The following is an 11,677-nucleotide window of genomic DNA, read 5'->3' as shown; positions in this document are numbered from 1 at the left end:
CTGAATTATTGTTACTTTCCATAGCAAACTGCATAATGGTTAAAAACAGGGAGGCACATTGGATGTTATTAGCTAAGTGGTTCTCCCAAGGAAAATCTAGATGCTGATCCCCCACCGCAAGAAAAGGGGAAAGGGTGCTGGATGGCAGACATCACCCAGAGGAACTATCAAAAATGTACCTCCTGAGGGGCTGGCCAGGTGGCGCAAGTGGTTAAGTGCGTGTGCTCCACTTTGGCGGCCTGGGGTTCACAGGTTCTGATCCCGGGCGTGCACCGACATACTGCTTGTCAAGTCATGCTGTGGCAGCATCCCATATAAAGTAGAGGAAGATGGGCATGGATGTTAGCTCAGGGCCAATCTTCCTCAGCAAAAAAAAAAAAAAAAGTACCTCCTGAAAGTTTCAGGATCTGTATTTCTGTAGAAAGGAAATGGGTTTGTTCCATTTGAGACTGTACAGCTTCATCCCTGGAGATTTTTGAAGCTTGGGTTAAACTCAGACCTGAAAAATTGTGTCTCTAGAGAAGTTTTCATCTTTTTTTTTTTTTTAACCCATATTAGGAAATATATATTTATGTTGTGAGCCCAACAGTGTGTAGGAGTCGACTCATACAAGCCTGTGAGAACAGATTGTTAAATTTTCGGACTTTCGCAAGCTGATTGTTAGATATAGCCATTATTAAAAATTACGCTATGAGCCAGCCCTGATGGCCTAATGGTTAAAGTTCAGCGTGCTCCACTTCAGTGGCCTGGGTTCATTTCCTGGTTGCAGAACTACACCACCCATCTGTCGGTTGCCATGCTGTGGCAGCGGCTCACATAGAAGAACTAGAAGAACTTACAACTAGGATATACAACTGTGCACTGGGGCTTTGGGGAGGAAAAAAAAAAGAGGAAGATCGGCAACAGATCTTAGCTCAGGGCGAATCTTTCCCTGCCAAAAAAAATTACACTATATAAACTAACAACTAAAGTCCAAATAATTACCCCCAAATCATCATTTCCTAATTATTATGCTATATTTTATTGTTATCTATGCTCTTGGGGTTACTTACATCTATCATATCTGTAGAGTATGCTACTGTGCAACTCTTCCCAACTCATGTTCAGTGACATCACATTGGTAGCTGTAAATCAGCCATGGTGGCAGTATTTACACTAAGAAAATAGTCAAGTGCTACCAATCAGGGCTTTATTTGGTTTGTTGATTGTCCAGATTGGGATGCAACTCCATTTGTCAAAACATGGTTGAATTAAAACTATAGGTAGGCTTTGGATAGAAGCGTCCAGCAAAAATCAATGAAAGCATTCTGTGAGAATCGTTTAGTTACATGGAATTTACAATAAAGAGTAATTGCATATATTATTATTTGTAAATTATGTGCTACATATTTTTTATATTAAGAAAAATTTATAACAAACTTACGTACATATATACTTACACATTTTCCCATAGAGAGCTAGTTGTTAAACGCTTATCAACAAATCACTGTTGTGATCCAGTACATACGTAAAAATATATATGTGGCATATGAGTGAATTTATTGTTGTTAGTGCCTTGGAGTTGATTCTGACTCCTAGTGACCCTGTTGTACAGCAGAGCAGAACCCTGCCCAGTCTTTCTACGCCATCCTCTCACCTTCCAGCACTGTATCAGACAATGCTCTGCTGCTATTCACAGGGTTTTCATGGCCAGTTTTTTCAAAAGTTGGTGGCCAGGTCCTTCTTCCTAGTCTGTTCTAGTCTGGAAGCTCCGCTGAAACCTGTCCACCACAGGTGCCCCTGCTGGTATCTGAAATACCACTGGCATAGCTTTCAGCATCACAGCAACATGCAGCCACCACAGTGTGACAGCCGACAGACAGGTGGTGTAGTTCCCCGACCTGGAAACAAACCCAGGCTGTGGCAGTGAGAGTCCAAAATCTTACCCACTAGACCACGAGCGGTAAATGAAAATATACAATGCTAATAGATATACAGATAAAGCTAATATAGCTTTATGACAGTTCATGACAGAATTTCCCTCTACTGTGTGTGAGGCACTCTGATAATTTCTGTTCTATTATAAATTCAACTAAAAATGCTGGTGACGACTCACTGAATTCATTTTACAACTCACTAATGGATAGGGATCTGTAGTTTGAAGATTTTAAGGTATTGGAGGACGAGGCCCTGCCCCTCCCCACCAGAGGGTGATAGAAGACCACAATTTCAGGGTTCCACCTGCCTGAGACTTCAGTGGTACCACCTAATTGTTGGTTTTCATTCCTTCATTTATCTGTTTAACACGTGTCAAAAGTATATGGTCTCTGGCTTCAAGGAACTTAAAATCTAGTGAAGGTGATAATCATTGATTTATTCAGCCAACCAACATTTATTAACTCTTTACTATGCACCAAGCTTTGGGCTAGATGTTAGGCCCTCCAGTGTTTTGGATAGGTGAGTTTCCTTAATACCTACAGATTTATCCCCCTTTAAAAACACAATTTCCAAGTTTGAGGCAGAATGTTCAAGGTGAGGTTGGACCATCTTGTCAAACCAGAAAGCAAGGAAGCCATAAGCTATCAAAGACTGCTAAGGTCATTTCAGGAGGAGACAGGAGCCAGTAGAAAGGCTCCCACAGGCCAAAGATAGGATAATTTGAGCATAAACAAGAATAATAATTGCAATGGACAGAAACACACACATGTTTAAATCCGTGGGTCCGTAATGGTACTTAGAAAGTAATGGCCACCTTTGGAGGAATCAACTCATCATTTTGAAAACTAGTAAATAAAGGGAAAGAATCAAGCATTTTTCCTGCCTCTCCTATGTGAGCTGAACCACTAATAACCAAAGAATAGATGAGTTTCTTGATAAAGAAATATCTCAACAATAAATGAAGAAGGGCTGACAGAATTAGAATATCACCATATGTAAAATGGAAGTAAAAATGTTGGTTTGAAATATTGGTAAGTCATATTCATTAAAGAAAAGAATCAGTTTGCAGATATTCATCAAAAAGAAAAGTTTAATAAAGCAAATACTCAGTAGCACGTCTAAATAAATCTCCAAAAATCCATCTGATAAGGTTTAAATTTTTAAAATCAGGTTATCATAATTTTGACCTTTGCTCAGAATTTTATATTTTCGATTTCTTAGAGTCAGATTTTACAGAAGCACATCATGTTTACTACAGAAATGGAGAACTATAACCACAAATGTGTCTGTTACAAAAACTAACCATTTCTTATTGAATGCTAAATGTATTTTCATAAGCAGGCCCCATATACATGTCTTTTTGTTGCAAGAGTTTGGAATTTATAGAATTTATCTTGAAGTCTGAGTTTCTCTTGGACAAATAAGTTAGAGATTTTTGAAAAATGTAAAATCACTCAATTTGTAGAATGGTTGCACAGAAATCATCTGAGGTTACAATTGTGCTTTGGCAGTTGGACATGAATCTATATAAACTCAAGATTAAATAAAAGGAAATGTAAGTTTATGCTGCCTTCTCATAAAGAATTTTTCTTCTTTATAACCACATTACATTATAAGGCCACTGATTCATAAGGAGATTAAATTCTGCTGGGGTAGGATACAAAAAAATGTGACTATTTCCATTGGAAAAGACATATTTATTTTGACAATGATCTTGGTCTGTTTTAAAGTGAATTGGCCTGCATCACTTGATTAACTGGCAAAAAGTAGGGGGTCTTTATGGATGAGGGGTATCATCAAAGATTCTATTTTAAATATACTTTATAATTTATTTATTCATTTGTTTATTTTCTGTCTCCTCTACTTGGATGTCAGCCCTAGAAAGGAGAGAATGTTGCCTGATTTGCTCACTAATGCATCCTAAGTGTCTAGAACGGTGTCTGGCATCTACTGGGCAGTCAAAAAAATTTGTTTTTGTTGTTAAATAAATTAAAGAATCATTATTAATATGCTGATGTAAAGGAAATTATTTTTAAATTTAAATTGCTTCTTTATAAACAGAAAAGAAACAACAGAAAATAATAATTGTAAAATTATTCATTTTTTAAATTTTAAGGGGTTCCCAAGATTATAAATTGCTGTGAAAGGGGTTTTCTGGCCCGTAAAGTCTGAAGGATGCAATGGTAGAATGATAATGGGTTAAGCAGAGGATGCTGGGAGCCATGAGGAGAGGACCTCACAGGCCCAGGGACGTGTCAAGGAAGAGTTCTTGGAAGAGGTGACTTCAGTCTAAGCCGAGGTCTGAAGGATGGGCCAGGGTTGGCCAAGGAACAGTGGGAAGCGGTCATTCCAGGAACAGCAACCAGCAGGTACCCTTTTGTTGGCTGGTGTGCGTGAAATAATTCACCCCCGGTTTGGGGGGGTGGCGTGTAGGCAGCCCAGTAATGCTCCCAGCAGCGGGCAGCCCTCTTTGTCCACAGCTCCCGGCCAGAGAGCAGAAATATTCATCCCCAGCACCAATGCCTTCCTTCTGAGCTCTCCTCTGCAATGCCTCCCCCATTCTTAACCTCCAGCCACCTCTCCTTCTGGCCGGAGGGGATGGCTAGCCACTCCCTGGGGTGAGGCAGCTGAGCAAAGCCGACGTCTACCAGAGGCCGGGCTTCCCGACTGCCTAACTGGGAGGGGGTTGTATCCACCCGCTGTGCCTCCCAACACACACAACCCCAGGCTGCCCATCATCTGAGTGCATCTGGGGACAGGGTCTGGTGCGGCAGGGCAGGAATCCGGCTTCACTCATCTGCAGGCCACAGGGCGAGCGGCAGGAGGGGTTGCCTGGGACCCTACACCACCCCCAGCAGCCTTGAGGACCCTCCTACCACCTCCTCTAGACACTGCCTCCCGCAGACCCCAGACCCTCCTATCTCAGGCAGTCACAGAGCTGAGGCCTGGGAGGAGGGAGATCTGTTGCCTGAAAGAGCATTGATAAAATTAAAAGGAAAAGCAAGGAACTGAGCATCCCAGCATCAGAGCGTCAGTACAACAGTTTCCTACAGGGTGGAGGAGGGCATTGGGGTCAGAAGGTTTTGGGGGTGTAGGCAATGTACTGGGGGTAGTCACATAGATGTTTGCTTTGAAAATATTCATTAAACTATATATTTATATTTTACAAATCTTGTACATTTGTTAGATTTCACAATTTATGAAATGGTATATATATATAAAGGAACACCAAACTGGGAATAAAATGCCCAGGTTCTAAGAAAACCACTGTTTCATTGAGCCTTAACTAAGTGCCAGGCACTGTGCTAAGTGCTTTACTGTATGTCACTCTTTTTCTTCTCACAACAATCCCACAGGCAGGTACTATTATTCCTCCAGTCTACAAATGGAATCATTGAAGCACAGAGAGGCTAAGGAACTTAGCCAAGACCACACAGCTAGCAATCTAGCAAAGCTGGGATTCATACTAGGCTCAGTATGGCCCACCCGGCAAAGGGCTTCACCAGGAGCCCACACTGCCTCCTAGGTCTGGGGAGTGCCATTCTGACCTCACCTGCCTGCCCAAAAGAATGACTCACAGGGTCACAGCACTCTGCAAAGTTTTCCAGGCCACAGCTGATAGGGTTTAGCCGCCATGTAGGATGTCGGTTCAGAACAGACAGACAAGGGTTCAAGTCTAGACTTGGGATTTATTACCTGTGTGACCTAGGGCAAGTCACTTATCTCTCACATTTCCCCGCCTGAAAAATGAGAACAGTAGCATGCCCCGATAAGCAAGTGAAACCTTATTTTGCTGGGTGTGAGGCATACAGTAGGCGCACAATAAACGGTCACCTCTAAAGTATAGATGCTCATCTTTGGTTGCTCATCGTAGCTTGTGAGATAGGCCAGGCAAAGTGTCACCGTCCCCATTTAACAGATGGGGAATCTGGCTCAGTCGATGAGCGAGGAGGCCCGGAGGGTCCCACGGGTCCCCTCCCGCCCCGCCCTGTTGAATTCTTAGGGTCGCGCGCGGGGGTGTGGCCGCGGGGCGGGCTCCGCGCCCGGCGCAGGAATGTGGGGGCGCCTCGGCGGTGGCGGGGCGGGGGGCGCTGACGCCGGGGCTTTTCCGCTCGGGCTGCGCCGGCCGGCGACGCAGCAAATTCCACGGCCACCCCTGGCCGTGCAGCTGCCGAGCTGCCGAGCTGGACGAGACGAGGATGCCCCAGTCCGCCGGCCGCCGGCCCCCGAGGGCATGGCCTTGACCCCCCGCGGCCTCGCGCCCCGGGACTGCTGGGCCAGGGTGCGGGAGCACCGGGCGCCCCACCATCTAGTGACCCTTCCCCACTGTTTGAGGGGGGCTCGTCCTCTCTGACACTCGGGAGGATGAGGGGCTCCCTGGCTCAGCCCTGCGAACACCCTGCTCAGAATCCTTCCTGGGCAGAGGAAGACAGGGAGGGACCCCTCAGGGGCACCCCCCTGGTTTCAGGGCTCTGAGGGTCCGTGGGAAATCAGCTCCTAGGAGGTTGGGCTGGGATGACGTGCCCCCTTCCCCTGGAGGGCTAAGCCCTGGTCTGCTCTCCCAGCCTCTCTCCCAGCCCCCAGCCTCCACTCCCAGTAGGGCACCAGGATGGGGCACTGGGCAGAGCTCAAAGCAGAATCTCAGGTCCTCACCAGCCCTGCAGCTAGGTGACATTCAGGGCCTCCAGCCTGAGAAATGGCCTCTGCTCACCTCTGACCCCAACTCGCAACTGGCTCTTACACTCTCTGTACCCTCTGCCTCTTCCCTAGCCTGCCCTGTCTCAGTTCTTCAAATGAACCAAACTGCCTCCAGCCTCAGAGCCTTTGCCCGTGCTGTTCCCTCTCCTTGCACTGCTGTGCCCTCCTCGCCCCCTCACCCCTATGTTCCAGCTTCACCCTCCTCTCATTTTTCTGTTTTCTGCTTAGCCATAATATTACTGACATCATGACTAACGGAGTGTCTTGAAAATTCTCGGGCCGTGGCTCTTCTACGTGAAGTTTAGACTCAGCTTGCCAACTTCCTCCAGAAACCTTGTTGGAATTTTTATTGGGATCATATTGAATCTATAAATTAATCTGGTGAGAACTGACAACACACACAAGCTTACTTTACAACACATGCCAGTTTAACTAATAACGACCTGGTATGAGTCACTGAGGACACGGGGACGAGTCACACGGCTCCTTCCCACAGAGAGCTTGTTAGCTCTTGGTCTTCCTTCTTATTTTATTTCATGTTGTGAGAGAAGATCTTATTGGGCCCATTTTACAGGGGCTCAAAGAAATACCTGACTTGCCCCAGGTCCTATAGTGAGGAAGTGATGGGGCCAAGACCCCCACCCACATCTGTCTGACTCACGAATCTGCCCATCGAGTCAATTTGGTCTATGGGTTTGGTTTGTGTGTGTCTCTGCTTGTGTGTTTGCATGTGGGGTGTGTTTCCATGCACCCAGAGTGGAAAAGCATCTGTATTTGAGGATGGATGTGCTGTGGGGTTGAGTGGGGGTGCAGGTGTGTCTGCTCTGTTGCACGCTAGTTTCTATTTGTGTTGCTGTAGGGGTCTTGGGCTGTGTGTGCACAGTGTTGGGGGTTTAGTGGGGGTACCGGGGAGGGTATTTATGTGTGTTGGGTAGCAAGTATGTGTTGGGGAGACAAGAGGGGATATTTCTGTTGGTGTGTGTGTTTTTTCTTATGTAGGATTTTAATTTTATACTTGTTGAAAGAACTCTTAAACAAAGATTTTTTTAAACCCTGTATAACTCTAATTTTTTTTTGTTAAGGTATAACTTAATTTTAAGTGCCAAAATCTTAAGTGTACAACTATGTGAATTTTTATATGTATCCACCCATGTAATCATCACCCAGATCAAAATATAAAAGATACCACACTCTCAGTAGGGGTTCTCTCATGCCTTCTCAATCAGTACCCCCCAAAGGAGCCCCTGCGCTGGCTCCCATCACCCTAGTTAGTTTTGCCCGCTCTTGAGCAACTCGTCAGTGGGATCACACAGTGTTTCTGTTTGGGGAGGTTAACAGCTAACATTGAACAAACTTTGCTTTGTGGACTAACAGTTTCCATGTCTCACTGAATTTCTCGTAATAGCCAAACAGGGTAGCATCTATTTATTGTTCCCATTTTATAGATGAGGAAACTGAGGCTCAGAGAGGGCTTATGACTTGCTGCAGGTCATTCAGAGCTATCTGACTCCACAGCTCTGGTCCTTGCCCACTGCTAGACCATCCTGCCTCCCTCTGGGTGACTCTGCTCCCTGGGCAGAGAGAGCAGGAGGCAGATGTGGGAGCCCAGAGGTGCTTCTGGATGTGCTTTATTTTCTGAGCAGCCGGTTTCTCTGAATCTGTCATGAGACCTCTCCAACTCTCTTTACTGGGTCAGGAACTACCACTGGCAGCCCGAGCAGCCCAAACACCGCTGTGCTGTGGAGACGCACCAAGCCACAGGGGTCGAGTCCTGGCTCTCAGACTTATTTGCTGTGCGACTGTGGGCAAGTTGTCTTCCTGTTTGAACTTTTGTGTCCTCAACTGCTGAAAGACGGTTAAAACCCTCCCATGTGGTTACGGCGGTAACAGATGGATGGTCTCACTGTATAAATCACAACCACTGTTATTTTTTTATATATATATACACTTTAATATATCTTTTATATAGCGTTTTTATATATAATATAAAATACATTTTTTATGTATTTTTATATAACATTTTTATGACAAAATAAAGCACAGATACAGAAAGTCACATAAAATACATGTGCGACCTAATAAGGTGAACCACTTGTAACCACCAGTCAGATTAAGAAATAGAAGCCCCTCAATGTCCCACCCCAGTCACAGCCTGACTTTTATAGGATTTCTTTATGTTTCTTTATAGTTTATAGCCCAAGTGCACATCCTTAAACAGTAGAGTTTAGTCTTGTCCATGTAAAAAAGTGTGTATCTTCTAGGTCTACTGATTCTCCCTCCATCCCTTTCATTTTCTTACAGTTTATCTTTTGGAAGACCCTGGAGCATTTGACCTGAAGAGTTTTGAAGAGTCTGGATCACCGCTGTTATTTTTCATACGTGCTCCCCTCCCCCCAGCTCCCTCCTTCCAGCTCCTTCCCTCTTCCTGCTTGCATTTGGAGAGACAAGGACTGGGTTGCACAGTGACATAAGACTAGGTTGCAGTCCTAAGTCTGCCAGTTGCTGTGTGACCTTGGACAAGTCACTTAACCTCTCTGAACCTCTTTCCCCAACTGGCAAATGAGGGGGTGACCTAGAAGATCTCTAAGGGCCTTTTAGCTTTCTCAGTCTCTTCTTTAAAGCATCAGGTTCCTGTCTCACAGTCTCTTCTAAACATTTTTTTCTTTTTTGTGAGGAAGATCAGCCCTGAGCTAACATCCGTGCTAATCCTCCTCTTTTTGCTGAGGAATACCGGCTCTGACCATCATCTATTGCCAATCCTCCTCCTTTTTTTTTTCCCCAAAGCCCCAGTAGACAGTTGTATGTCATAGTTGCACATCCTTCTAGTTGCTGTATGTGGGACGCGGCCTCAGCATGGCCGGAGAAGCTGTGCGTTGGTGCGCACCCGGGATCTGAACCTGGGCCACCAGTAGCGGAGTGCGCGCACTTAACCGCTAAGCCACGGGGCCAGCCCTCACAGTCTCTTCTTAAACGCAACTTTACTGAGTGAAAGGAACACTGGGATAAGAATCAGAGAGACCTGGCACTGGAATCCAGTTTCCACTGGGACTAGCTGTGTGAACTTGGGCAAGTTACTTAACCTCTCTGAGTTTCTATTTCCTTGCCTGTAGAATGCAGATGCTGATGCCTGACCCATGAAACTGGAACAAGTCTTAACTGAGATCTTGTCCGTAAAGCATTTGGTGTCTGACACTAAATGGACATGCTAAATAAATGTTGACAGTTATTATTATTATTATGAGCTATTATTATAGCTAACATTGTTGACTGCTTGCCCTGTGCCAGACATTGTGTTAAGGGTCTTAACATGTACTAACTCATTTAATCCCCACAACAGTGTCATGAGGCAGCCCCATTTTGTAAAGGAGGAAACTGAGGCACAGAAAGGTTGAGTAACTTGCCCACAGTTACACAGCTAGTAAGCCACAGAGGTGGCCCAGGAACCTAGGCTGTCTGGATCCAGAGCGATAGCCACCGAGCTATACTGACTTGAATACTACGACTCTCCAGAATAATTTCTCCTTCGCTCCCTCAAGTCCAGAGAGAATTCCAGCAGGGGCGAGGATGAAGCAACAGCTGAATCCAGAGACATGAAATTCAGGGGTGAGAAAGTGTTCCTACCCTAAGTGAGATCCCAGCCCCGGGCACTAATCTGGGCCGTCCCCGATTATTTCCTGCCCTCCCAACATTTTTACCCACTAGGAACCTGCCGAAGTGAACCTGGGAACAGGCTTAGTCGAGCAGGACAGCAGAGAAGCTCCCACCTGGTGGAGCGGGCAGGGGTGTCGCTGTGTGCTCGCCGCCACTGGTTTCTGTGGCTGTGTGAACGTGTGGGGTAGGAGGGGGTGATTTTGTCTGCGTGGCTGGACTGGGGGGCTGTTCCTTTCTCCGTGTCTGTCTCTGTGGAGAGGCGGCGTAACTAGCCCGCCTGGTGCTTCTCACCTCTGCCACCCACTGGCTGTGGGACCCCAGGCAAACGACTCACCTCTTCGTGCCTCAGTTTCCTCATATATATAAAAATGGATATGATGATAATAATAGTACCAGCCTGATAGGGTCGTTCTGAAGATTAACGAGCTTGTCCACATAAAGTGCTTAAAACAGTGCTGGCACTGAGATAGAGCAAACACCTAGGCTTATATGTGTTAGTGTGATTAGACGTGGGTATCTGTATATGTGTGCAAGGGCACCTGAGGGTGTAAGTAGAAAGGATCTGAAGGGCTGGGAGAACGAGCTGTCTCTGTAATTTGTGGGAGGAGGATGTGCTTGTGCGAGTGCGTGCATGTGTGTGTGCTGTGTGCAACGTGGATGCATGTGCATTCTGTCTGTGTGCGAGAGCGTCCACTGCCAGAACCCCAGGTACTACACAGACAAGCTCCGTGCCCCAGGACAGGTCCCTGAGGCTCCGTGTACCCCCGTGTCCTCGTTTGTGCAGTGGGCGGGGCTCCTCCTTCACAGGCAGCTGTGAGGACCAAGTGAGTCATGGATGGGACGCTCTGAACCGTACAAGCGCCGGTCACACGAGAGAAGTTTGTGTCAAGCATTCTGAGAGAGCAGGGCATGATTGTTGACACTCCTGGGTTCCTAAGTGCCACAGTTGTCTGTGTCTGCCCTCTTGGGGCTGCAGATCTCCCCCAGGTGTGTTGTGGATCCCAGCGCACCATAGGCAGAAGAGCCCTTAGTCCAGTTTCTCCAATGGGGCGTTTGAGGCCCAGAGAAAGAAAGGGACTTGCCCCAGGACACCCAGCACACTGGAGCAGAGATGGGGCTAGATTGGAGCCAGTCCCTCTTGACCTTCTGGCATGGTGGGAAAGCCCTGCAGAGGTCAGATGCGGCAGCCTCCATCGCTTGCGGCCTCTGCCCGCCCCACCTCCCCCAGCATCCCGCCGGCAGCCGCCTGGGCAGGGGAGGCTGCTCCAGGGGGAAGGTGTGTGCTCTGGCAGCCAGCACTGTCTGGGCCGCGGAGGTTGAGGCTGGGTGGCTGCCTGGGGCGGGAATTCCATGTGTCTGCGGAGGACCCCACTGGGGCAGCCCAGTTCCAGCCCCCAGCCCTGCACTGCCA

The sequence above is a fragment of the Diceros bicornis genome, chromosome 19 (genome assembly GCF_020826845.1).
Source record: "Diceros bicornis minor isolate mBicDic1 chromosome 19, mDicBic1.mat.cur, whole genome shotgun sequence".
Classification (NCBI taxonomy): domain Eukaryota; kingdom Metazoa; phylum Chordata; class Mammalia; order Perissodactyla; family Rhinocerotidae; genus Diceros; species Diceros bicornis.
The sequence above is the reverse complement of the archived record's forward strand: the minus strand, read 5'-3'. Positions refer to the sequence as shown.